The following is a 13,295-nucleotide window of genomic DNA, read 5'->3' as shown; positions in this document are numbered from 1 at the left end:
TATATATATATATATATATATATATATATATATATATATACAGTACTGAATGTTGTTTTGTTTTTTCCTTTCCATTCTTACTAGATCTTAGTAACATCAGCAAATTCTTTTTCCTTTCCTTATTAAGTTGAGAGCTTCTACATTTTCACTGAAACGAAGCACTTTATAATTTCTCTTTGGCATACCTGAATTTCCAGCATCAATAGTCTTGTGCATTTGGAGTCATTATTGAGTAAAATAAGGGTTACTCAAATGTAAGCACAGCAATACTAAGCCAGTCAATCAGATAATTGAGATGATTTCCAAGCAAATAATGGGTGGGTAATGTATACAGGCTGGATACTTTGGACAAAGAGATGATTCAAGTGCTTAGTGGAATGGAGTGGAAAAGGACAAAAGATTAATCATGCTATTAAGGAATGGAATGTAATTAAAGCTTGTGGTTTTCTTGTTTCTGAAATTACTACTTAATATTTTTAGACTGTGAGTGATCTTCTTAATTAAATCTAAAGAAAATAGAGTCAGGAATAAGAGATATGTTAAAAAGATGAAAATAAATAAATATTGATATCTATAAATTGAGAAATTATTTCTGGGTCATAAACTTAAGAATTATTTTAATTTTTTCTTTATAATTTCCCAAGTTTGCCAAATATTTTATAATGATTATTCATTATATCTCTATAATTGCCACAGGTTAATAGGATCAACCAAACATAGTCAGCAAATATCTATGAAGTTGGTTTTGTGACCCAAGCTCAACTCTACTGTATTCTGAATCACATACAAATTATCTATATATTAAAATAAGTACAAAAAGAATTTAATTTGAATATTTGACTAAAATGACAAATACCCACTCAAGGCAAAAGCTATGGCAACAACAACTGGAAAAAAATCCCTTAGAAGAGATGTTAAATGAAGTAAATATGAAGTTATATGGCAAAAATTTTGGTAGAAACTACATGGGTACTGTTTCAAAGAAATTTGAATGTGCTGTTTTTATTTGCTTTAATTATTATTTTTAATTTTTTCCATAAATATAAGTCTATATTTTATTTATAATTGAATGAAAAATGTTAAGGTGTTTGGCTGGATACGAAAGCATGTTTTAACAAACACCTCAAGAAAAATTTAAAATATTTGTATTAAGAAATATTTTGTTCACAATGTTTTAAAGACTGCTATGATAAATTCTGTGTACTCAGCTCTTTATCTTTGAATTTATCAAATATTCTAATTTCATTACATTTGCTTCTTTAAATTATAAAATATTACAAATATTTATCAAATCCTTGTTTTTCCTTCCATTCACATTACCCATTTTTTACCTTGTCTGGAATCTGAACTGCCATCCTGATTCTGTTTGTAGTTCTTGAGAAAGACCTTTAATCACATATGTAGATATTCATAACATACGTATAATATTTATTATATGTATGAAATATTAAATATTATATATTCTTTAATATTTGATGAATGGTATAATAAAATTCCCCTCAGTGCTTTCTTTTTTCTAAATTAATATTTTAAACATCCACATTTATAAATGTAGCTCTCTAAATCACTATTTTTAACTGATGTGGGGGTTTCCTTCTTAGTGACATACTTATTCACTAGCCTTTGATAAACATTTTACCTATTTTCCAAAGTTTCTTAGTAACACTCTCGCACATAAATGTGAGACTTTCTACCTTTGGAAATATGTAACCAAATTATATTAAACTTTACTAGAAATTATTATATTGCTCTTGAAAATGATATTACCAATTTACACAGTGATTAGAAATTTATGAGTATATTTTTTTACATTCTCACCAACTCTTGATATTATCAAACTTTGAAATTTTGCCAATCTGTGAAGTGTCACCTTAAAATTTGAATTTTCTGTTCATTAGACATCTATTCTTCTAGTTATTGATCATTTCTGCCTTATTTTATGTTTAAATATTTTGCTCAAGTATTTATTTGGCTGCTTGACATTCTATTATTGAGCTGTAGGAGTTTTGTTTTTGTATTTACAAATTTATGGTATTATTGACTACAAGTGCTTTCCTAAACTCTGGACTGTACTTCTTAACTTTGAACAATGTGTTTTTGTTGAAAAGAAGGGTTTATTTTGTATTATATCATGCTCAAATTCATCAATTTGTATCCCTTATATTCATGTACTTTTATTATATAAAATATTCTTATACTCTAAGAGCATAAAATTTGAATTCCAAAATTCAGTAGATAAATAGATGATGGATTGATAAATCAATTGATTGATTGATGTATTCATGTAAATACACACACAGCTGAATCCTATTTGCTTTCATATATTAAGGATTTTTACATTTTTTTCTTTAAAGTTTATATAAGTGATTGCCTTATAATTATTTTTATACCCTGGCAAATTTATTTTGACTAGTCCCATAAAATGGATTTTCATTGTATTATCTATAAAGTTATCCATATAAATTCCAGAGATAAAATTATCCATATAAATTCTAGCCATTTATATAGGCTAGAAATTTTCTATAGCTTGATGATATCATAAAAGTTTTCTATAAAACAATCTGAACCTAGAGATTTTGGTTACTAGTGTAGTTTCTTTAATGGTTGATGAGTTTTTTTTTCAATTTTTGATTATTTTAATCGAAGTGTAAATGTAATCAATCATATCAATAAGTCAAAAGAAAGAAATGGGGTTCTTACTTTGACAGGGCAACCTAGGAACAACTCTGTAGATGTAATATTTGGAGAATGGCAATGATGGAGAACTTTCCAGAAGGGATTTTAAGGCAAAGTTCTGAAGCCAAATAGAGCTTAGGGCATATGAAACCAAAGGGTGTACCCTTTGTGTGGCTATAGAAGAGGTGAGCAGGGAACAGCTAGAGCTAAAGATGGGCAAAGCTCTGAAGATAGAGCATGAAGCTGAAAGCTTATTAAAATCAGTGAGAAATCATCCTGTCAATAGATTGCTCATTTTCTTGTTTATATCTTGTTAAACAATTTTCTTGTTAAGAACTAAGGATTTTAGCTTAGTACTGGGACCTTAGAACTTCCTCGTTTTACACATGAGTGATGTCTAAAATCACAGTAACCTACAGAACAGCTCAGGCTCTCAGCTGGTTAGGTGAGCCAGCAGCAGACTCTGCCTCATTGCTTTCCAAGATGACCTCTTGCACGGATTCTGGGAATCATCAGAGCAGATATGAGATGAGGAACTGCTCCCCTCCAGGCTATGTTCTACTGAGTCCTTCTGGAGAAAAACAAAAACAAAAGCAAGACTTGAATAGATGGCGAAAGGGACCAAGTGATTTCACACACAAAAAAATCTTGAGGTAAGTTGGAAATAGGGACTATAGCCAGGACTCAAGAGAGGGATAATTTGAGGGACAAATAATACTATAACCATTTCTAAGAGATTCACATATATTTATGTCATTCAATATTTTGCAATGGCCAGGTGAACTCCATGAGCTAGAATAATTTTTCATGATAAAGAAACAGAAGCAAAGAAAAATTAACATGCTGAAAGTCACACAGCTTGTAAGAGAGGAAAAAAAAATCTAGGAAGAGTTTTATTATGTGAGGGTCACATCCAGAGTTTCATATCAAGTACCAGAACCAGGGTCTGCACCCATCTGGATATGACACCTTTATGCTGACTCTCTGTTATAGGTAACTTGTATCACTAGGACCAAAATACCTGACAAGAACGATTTAGAGGAAGGAAAGTTTATTTGGGGCTCACTATTTTACAGGTTTCAGTCCAGAGATAGACCCTTCCAGGGCTCTGGTTCTCAGGTGAGATAGCACATTATGGGAGAAGGACCCAGTGGAGAAAAGATGTTCAGCTCATGGCAGGGTCAGGAAGGAGAGAGTGGGTCGGGGAGAAAGAAAGAGAGGAAAGAGTCCAGGCTTAGAGGAAGATGAACCCTTCCAGACATGCCCCCTGTGACCCAACTCCACCAGGGATGCTCTGCCTACCTACAGTTAACACCCAAGCCATTCAAATTAGTATGGACTGATCTGGTTACAGTTCTCACAATCCAATCATTTTACATTCCTGAATTAGCACAAGAACTTTTGGGAGACTGGTCTTGTCCAAATCATAAAACTCCCAGTTTTCTTAGGGCATAAAGATGAGACAAGAAGAAATTAGTTACCTACAGCAATCTTTATGGGAAATATTTAAAAAAAAAAAAAAAAAGACTATTCCTGCAGATCTATGGAGTTTCTGTCAACTTGCTAGGGCTTGGTTCTCATTTTTACTTTTGTTTCCTTGATTTGGAAAATCCTTACCTTTCAGGGAAGGTGGATGGAGTTATAACAGGTTCATCAGGCAAATACAGCTCCACACAACACAGGTCAGGATTTCTCATTTGAAATTGGCTGTATCTGCCTGACTCCAATCCGATGTCCCGCAAATAATCAGAGATGATTTTCTGCCACAACAAACAGTTGCTAAATCTCCTCTTCTGATTCAACTCTAGAGAAACTGCAAACCATAGCAAGCAGCTGCCCTCCATTCTTCCTCCACTCACCAATTTCCCCTTGCAATCTCAAATTTGTTGCCCCAGAGCTAGCCCACCTGCAATATTTTTGTGATTCAATATTTCCATTATGTCTTTCTTTCTGACATGTTTTTTCCTGCCCACATGAAACCCAAGTAAATTACAACTAGCTTTGACTAGAACAATCAGAAAATGGTCTACCAGTTTCAACCTCCCACAGCAATCTGGGGCAGTCAGAGACCGAAAACAGTCTGCCATCCTCATTCTGCTACTTGCCATTATCAATCATCCACCTTGCAAAGCCACAGAGTGCTGAGATGAGCAACTCCAGAAATCTTCATTAATTGCAGAGTTTTTCACAAATAGAAATAATATTTAACCAACAAGCTTCTATTTATTAGTCCTATTAAATTTCACATTGACAATGCTCGGATCTATATTTCAGAGCATGAGCTGTGCTGCATATGTTGGGCTCTCTCTGCCATGAGATTCAGGGGAGAGATACCAAATATTCCATGTTGGCAACATTTTGAAGTTTGATGTCATTCTCATTTTTAGAATGCTTTTGAGTCTAATCCATTTGATCTATATCTTTATCAAGCTATTGCCTATCATCAAAATGATATTAATAGCAGAGTCCTAAATGAACACTAATGCTATATAGTATCCAACAGAGCTGTCTGCCTATGGATCTCAAAGACCACTAATAACATGGGTTTATAAGTGCCATTATTATGAAGGAAATTTTTTAAAAAATGAAACTACATGGAGCCATGAAATAGACTCTCAGTACTGAATGTCCCTATGTTTACATGGACATTGTGAACACACTCTTTTCAACATTGCATTGTGGGGCATTTTTTTTCTATTTTTCCTATTAAGTATTATTTCTTTCCCCAGGTGAAAGTGAAATTTATATTAAGAAGCTTTAGGAGACCTAACTTTAAGAACCAACTTTGTTTAATACTTGTTTCACTCACATAATGTTTCTTAATCACTCTGATCCTGCTTCTCCCTCAAAATTAGAAGGTTACATAAGATCAGTGATTCTCAAACTGTTATTCAAGGAACCACACAGTCCTATTCCTGTGCCTCTGGGGTTGCAAGAAGGAAATGGATGGGTCAAGATAGGCTGAGGAGTTATGAGATGAAAAAAACTCTCCTAGGCCTTGTATCATCAGAATTCATATTGTAGCTTGGTGTCAGATTCCATCTGAAAATTGGCTTCTAGCATTGAGAAAATGTATTACTATGAATTAGATGATATCTAAAAACTAAAATGCTATCACCCTCAATATTTTCAGGCTATAGACACTGGAGTGTGTGCATTCCAGGAGTATTATAGGACATGAAACAGAATACCACTTTTCAAGAACAAAACCAATTAATTGGAAAAGTCTTTGAGCAACAGGATCATGTAAGAGAGCACAAGGCATAAGAACCACTTTTAGGTGTTCATAGGCCCTGCCTGGCCTGAAGGTAGAAGGTACCAGGAGGAAATAATCTAAGATAAAGAAGTTCTTGGAGACCAATGCTTTGAAATAAGTGTTAAATACACTGAGCAATATTTTATTTGTTATGCTGAAAGGCATTCATTCTAGCATTCCAAACTTTTCGTTAAGATTTTATGAGGCTGCATACTTCATCCCAATATCAAGATTCCTTTACAATTCAAATATGGATCCTCCATACACTTTTAATTATGAACAATGCCTTCAAAGAAATGTCATAACATTCACCTTGAGCTCCTTGGAATATTGATGGCTGTATCAGGCAGATGTAAACTGTCTAAGATAAGAGTTGTGTTCTAGCAATTCTTTTTACTAATCACCTTGTTGTAATTTAATCATGTGTTTCAATGGCTCTTAGTGAACTTTCTACAGTGTACTGACTTCAACTGATTCATCTACACCTAGCTAGTGTTGAATTCTTTTTTATTATCTCAACATATACACTTTCTAGTAAAAGTAGGAAGAGCATAAAGAACAATAATTTGATAAATAGAAGAATGGTGTTAGAGATCTGAAGGGGCTAGAAGACCATTGTAGAACTCAATGGGAATGGGAAGCAGTTTTCTAAAAGTAGTAGGAAAAGCAATGGAAGGAAAAGAATCCTAAAGGTAACTGAGAGTAATGTACATAAAAAATCTTCCTGCCTTAGGTAGATAAGAACCTGCTCCAGGATATTTGTATATCTTAGGTAGGGGAAAAGAATAGGTGGAGGCCATTACCATGCATGTAGAAGTTGTTCTATGAAGATGTAAAAGTTGTTTTGTGAGAACAAAAAAGTGAAGACCGTTAGATGAGGCTTCTGAACTAACAACAGAGTGGGAAAGGTGGGGATAGATGTCAGTCAAGTAGTTTCTCCTGAGTTTCTTCTCTCATCCTATGAAAGCTAAGAAAAAAGCTTAGCTCAGGCCTCCAATGCCCAGTGGCCAAAGAAGTGACAGTAACTTCAGTTAAGGAGAAGGAATTTTTCAGACTGAGCTTGAGAATTACAGATATCATTTTGTTAATAGAATGCACATTCCATAGTCAATATATTCTTAGATTTGCTGGAAAAGAGGAAATAATCTCTTCAATAATAGTCCATGAACTTAATTACATGGGGGATTTATGAAAGATTGCATGGATTATGGTGTTACTTGTAAATAAACATTTAAATTCATGATGAGAACTCTTAACATACTGGAGGCCAGCATAAGTAAGTGAAGTGAATCCTTTTGTGGGGTACTTTGAAAACAAATGGGAGAATATGGAATGATGTAGGCAAATCACAATTGTGATATGGGGAAAAAGTTATAAAAACAATACCATCAGATGATTCCAAATTTTTCAGAATGTAGGCTATGCACACATACACACGCACAAACACACACAATTAAATATAGTTGTAGATATCATGTATCAATTAAAAAAGGCTATCCATGTTAGTGGTAGTTTTCTCGTATGGTTAGATTTTCTATCATGAATATTTGTTATTTTTGTAATTAGAAAACATGACCATAGGTACAGGAATTAAGATACTAATGATGTAACTCTACTTTGTGTACAACCAAAGAAATGAAAAATTGTGCTCCATATGTGTACTATGAATTGAAATGCATTCTGGTGTCATGTGTAACAAATTAGAACTAATTAATTAATTAATTAATTAAGAAATGGATGGGACCGAAAAAAACATAGTATTATATTTATGTTTTATAGACTTATGAAGTAGCTGTGCTCAGAAAGAAGTGGCCTGAAAAATACCCACAGTTTCACAATTTAATTCTTGGAAGAGTTTGATGGATTTTCAGAGGTTCATTTATTCAAATATTTTTTCAACTTTATTGTTTTATTCCACAGAGGACTGGAAATAGAAAAAAATACTTTTGTAAATATTAAACTCCCCCAAAACAAAAGTCATTATTTTTCAAGAGCTTTCTGAGAAAGAAGCTAGAAAATGGGTACATAACTCAGTGTTGTGTTACACAGAAGTTAAAAGAAATGGTGAAATATGATGCACTATAGAACTCTTATTTTATCAAAACACATACCAATTTAAGAAACACAAACTCTTTCCTGCCCTGACTTTATGATGGTCCCAGTAGTGGAGTGGAGGGAGACAATGATAGAATATAAATAAAACCCATTGAATGCATGTGGAATACAGGGAGGGAAGAGGAGTCCAGGTGAATGCTCTGACAACATTATCTACTTGAGTTGAGCTTATGCCAATTCAGAAAGGGTTTTCCTGGTAATTTACTAAATGCATAAATCTCTTTGATAATCACCCAAGATAAAAAAATAACACTTGTTTGCTAACTAGAGAGAGAAGTTATATGACAGTTATATTCATTCTAGACCAGCATTCTTGTATTTGGATACCATCACTTTTCAGTAATTATGGACAACTTGACCAATGTCTTCAAAATATGTATCCTCACTTTTGAACAGCCAACAATAACAGAACATAGAAAATCCTCTATAAATTCTATAATTTCCACCATCTTCATCATTATCACCATCTCTGTGAGTCAATTTTACATTTCTGTGACCAAAATCCAAAAAAGATGAATTTAGAAGGGGAAGAGTTTATTTGAGGCTTACAATTTAATAGCTTTAGTTCATGGTGGGCCAATTCCATCAATTGGAACCAGAGGAGAGGCAGAACATCATGGCAGATGTGATGAAGGATAGCTGCTCCCCTCGTGGGCATCAGAAAGCAGACAGGAAGAAGCCACAGGGAAGAAGTACTTTTTCAAGGGCACTTCCTCACACCCTGTGACCCTCCTCCTCCATTCACACCACAGCCACCAACAATGACCATCCAGTTATTCCATTCAAACTAGGATGGACTGTTTAGGTATGGTACTCATAAGCTAATCAATTTACCTCTACATATTTCTGCATTTACAGGAGTCTTGGGAGGAAACACCTCATATCCAAAACATAATAATCAACAATGAATAATTTAAAAGAATCTTGATGACTTTTTAGTGAAATTCATTTCTTTCTTGAAACTCAAGGCCATCCTTTTCCTGTTAAAGCAGTCCAACATGAACAAAAGTTTCTGTTTTCCAGTTGCCTTAAAACTATGATCTATGAACACCTCTGGATCAATTACCAAGTATTTTTAAAAGTTATCTGAAACTGCCCCAGATCTCCTGTCATTGTTTTTTCCTCCTCCTTTTTGGCTTCTTTCTCCAGTGCCTAATGACCATATTAGTAGATCTTCTCCCAACAAACACATACACACACACACACACACACACACCAATTCTCTGAGCAGATCCAGCCTGAGAATTCACCAAGGAAGGCTTTGGGTCATTGGAATTCAGGGATTCCGGAAAAAAAAAATACAGACTTTAATTTCTTTCTTGAGGGAGATGAACCCTTCTATTCCAATCTCTTGTTTTTAATGAAATTCAAAATAATTATAACTCAGAATGGTTTCCTCTAAGAAGAATTTGCATGCTTACAAGTATGTGTGTGTGTGTGTGCATGTGTGTGTTCACAGGAGAGCTAATGAGTTTTGATTGCTCTATTTCCCCATAACTTCACAAAGCTGTTTTCTAGAATGGCCTTTGCCATGTCCAGCCTGCATTTCCCCCTTGCGTTCTGTACTTATAGGTGAATGAATCAATGTTTATCATAAATAATGCCATATATGTATTGTCTCCTTAATACAGTGTTCAATCAAAATGCCAAAACACTGTTTTCAATGTTTAGAAATAGAAAACAATGTAATTGTTTCCATTTTTCAAGATGGGAAAACTGAGGCTCCAGGTCAAGCTAACATTCTCTGTTCTAAATGGCCAGTATAATTGTACAGCCACAGAGAGTGTCCCCAGCATGTTAATGTACTACACAATTCAGTCTGAGAACCCACAGAACTAGATCCTGGCCACTGCCTTGGTATTATCTACCCATGAGAATTAGGACCTTTTTTTCTATTTTCTGAGTCCTATCTTCTTTTCTGTTAAAAAAAAAAGGAGAAGGGAGAACTTGAACAAACCCACAGATCGTAAAGGCTGAGAACTACAAAATTACATAATTTTTTATTCCACAATATTCTTTGTAACTTTGCTCTTTTTTTTTTTTTGTTCTCTGACTTGGCATTTTGACCTCACTCCTAGTTTCTGGAAATCCTCATTTATATTAATAGATTAATATTATCCTCTTCAAATTCATTTAATTCAATATTTCAAATAACACAACTGGGAGAAAAATTATTTAAGCTAAAAATATCATTTGAATAAATAATTAACATAGTCTAATATACCACTGTACAAAAATGTCCACACAACTACTTGGACATATTTTTAAAGGGAAATATATTGTGAAAGGGAAATTTGAGTTAAAAATGACTGGGTATCCAGCCAAGTTTAAAAGATAAACCCTGTTGTTGTTGTTTTTCTGAGTGATCCTACACGGGAGGCCCACAGATGCCATATTTCAAATCATAGGAAATTACAGCTTAGCAAGCACTCTCTCCCTGTGGGCTCAAATGAAATTTCCAAAAGGCTGTAGATCGGCAACAGAAGGGGAAGGAACTGTAAACTCTCTGAAAGGAAATCTCCCTATTATACTAGTGTGCCATCCATGAGCCTTGCCTCGTCTTCCAACTTCCATGCAATGTTTTGTAATTTTAGAATATGGCCATTAATACTGTAGAGTCTGTCCAGGACCCTGAATTCCAGCCTGCTTCAGAACTAAGCACATTGCCCACTCTCAAGAGCTTCTATTTTACTTTCTCCTGGGTCTGTCAGTTCCATTTCCCCTTTCAGTAACTATTGGGAGTCAATTACTTTATTTCCTAGATATTTTTGTTTTTTAATCATTTATCTGCCATGCTTAATATTTTGCAACTATTTTTATCACTTTTTTCCCTAAGAACATGTAGTTAACATAGTATTTTTCTTAACTTATTTTTTAGCTTTTTTTAAATTGTTCTGGAATTAAAAAAAAATGATTCACAAAAACTATATTCAAATTCAAAGAGCATTGTAATATTTCACATTTCACCCAAGATAAAGTCATTTTTTATATCTGTCAAATATAATTTAGACTCCATCAGCATTCAGTGTCTTTGTTGCCAATTAGACTACAGAACATTTTACGATGTGAAAAAAAAAAAATCAGGAGGACAGACAGACACAACATGGGAAGAATCTTTGAGATAAAAGAAATATAATTGATGCACACTTCAGTCTCCGGCATTGATTTCTATTTATTATTACAAACTCTTCAAAGCACCAAAATTGGATGTCAACCTGTTATCCTGGAAGCATAAGATTGAAGAAAACATTACCTGCATCACTTACTCCATAAAATTTGTTTACCAGAATTGGAGGTGCCTGTTCATTTAAAAGGACTTTGAAGTGAGAGGGGGGGAAAATGATTTAAGCAGTTTTTTTTCTTTTTATTCCTTAATGCTTTACTTTTGAGATTTACCAGACTTCAGTTTAAATAGATGCTCCTTGACAACCAAGAATCCTAGTGATATGAGTGAAGTGGTAAAGTTGAGTCTGCCTAAACTTCCCTGTAGGCAGAGTAGAGCTCTTTGCAGGGCCACTTTTATCAAGCACAGCCAGCTGACTTTGAAAATTCCTCCTGAGGAACAATGATCAGCAGACCCTTCTTACATTCATCTAATTTCCAAGCCTTGATGTGACATATGAAATAAGAAGAAAGTGACAACAAAAATCAATGTGTCTAAATAGTCTTGCTTCGAAACATACCTGTCACTGGCTTAACTCAGAAATTGGGTGGGATATTAGATCTGATATCTTTTTTGCTGTGAGTTCTTTTTTTTTTTTTTTCAGAATTACTTTTAGTACCTGCAGAGACAAAAGGACAGAAAAATCTCTTCTTAGCTTGCAAAAAGACAGAGTGTGCCTTATTAAAAAGAATTCAAAATTATAAACACACAAAATGGTCAGTACTTTGTCATTCTTACATGAGGCTTATATTTCCTTCCATATCACCATGCTTCAGATTAAAATGAGCTCTGCTACATTTCAGAGGAATCATAAGCTTTTAAAAATATTAACTAAAATATATATCTTTAGGGAGTTTGCGTACACATTTTTAAGTTAAGAAAGTATGATATATTAGAAATCATGCCTCTAAACACTCATAGTTTTACCCCTGGAATTTGTAGATAGTCAAAGATTCATATTTGACTGAATTTTAAGCACATTTTTTTCTACTGGATTCCGTATATAAACTTGATATAAAAGCATACATAACTATAAACTTTCTACTGATTATTTTTCTATTTTATATAGTATTCTCTGGCCACTAAGCCTTTAAATGGAAAGATAATATATAATTTAAAGTTAAAATAGTCCCCAGAAAATAAAATACCTCGCTTCATGCATTGAAGAAATAATTCAGGTTTAGTCTGTCGATAATAAAGTTTAAAAACTAATCACTTTTCTGAATAAAAGATATCCTTTTAATAAAACAACCACCAAATCAAGAAAAATTAGCTCTCTTAAACATGTTGTGATCTTTTACACGTCTGTTTAAAAAAATATACAACTTGCCAAAAAAAATTACAAAGATGATTGTCTATGTTTAAACAAAGCAGTAAAGGCCATTCAACCTCCCATTCACACATAAATGCATTTTCTTTTCAAAGGATATTTACCCTTTAAGGGGACATTTTTAACCTTGTGACACCATAAAATTCCATGCATGCAAAGTTATTTGTTTTTATTTTTCTGACATTCATTTTTTTACTACATATTTTCCATGGACTTTATCATGTTATTGAACTAGAGAAATAGTTTTAATAGTAAAAGATTAGTTTAAAAATAATATTAGTGTTGGCATTTTGTAACAAATTGTAAGAGCTGGGCCTACCGTGCTCTTTCTGTGTCTTTTTCAATTCCCTTTGAAAATGTGTTGAACTCCCCAGGATTTGTTCAGATCTACTAAATTCTAACATTAGCTGAGCATTAAATGAACTTTTGAATCTGAGAAGGGTGCTCGCCTGCGACGTGGCAGTGATATGGGAAGAGAGGATTTGGGTCGAGACCCTAGAATATCAGCCCTTGTCATTATAGGTGCTGGCAAGTAAGAACCAAAGCCCTCTGTCTGGGAGGCACCAGGCAGGGCCACTGCTGCTAACACTTTAACCAGTTAATTTTAAAAGACCAGGCTCTTTCCAAAGTGGCAATAGTTAACAATTTTGCTAACAGTGGCACTATCCCACTCTAGACGCAATATTCTGACCACTTATCCTGAACTATTCCTATTGTAACAGGCTGATAAGATTTTTAAAAATAAATGACTGTTT

The sequence above is a fragment of the Marmota marmota genome, unplaced genomic scaffold (assembly GCF_001458135.2).
Source record: "Marmota marmota marmota unplaced genomic scaffold, marMar, whole genome shotgun sequence".
In the NCBI taxonomy this organism is placed as follows: domain Eukaryota; kingdom Metazoa; phylum Chordata; class Mammalia; order Rodentia; family Sciuridae; genus Marmota; species Marmota marmota.
Note: the sequence above shows the minus strand (reverse complement) of the source record.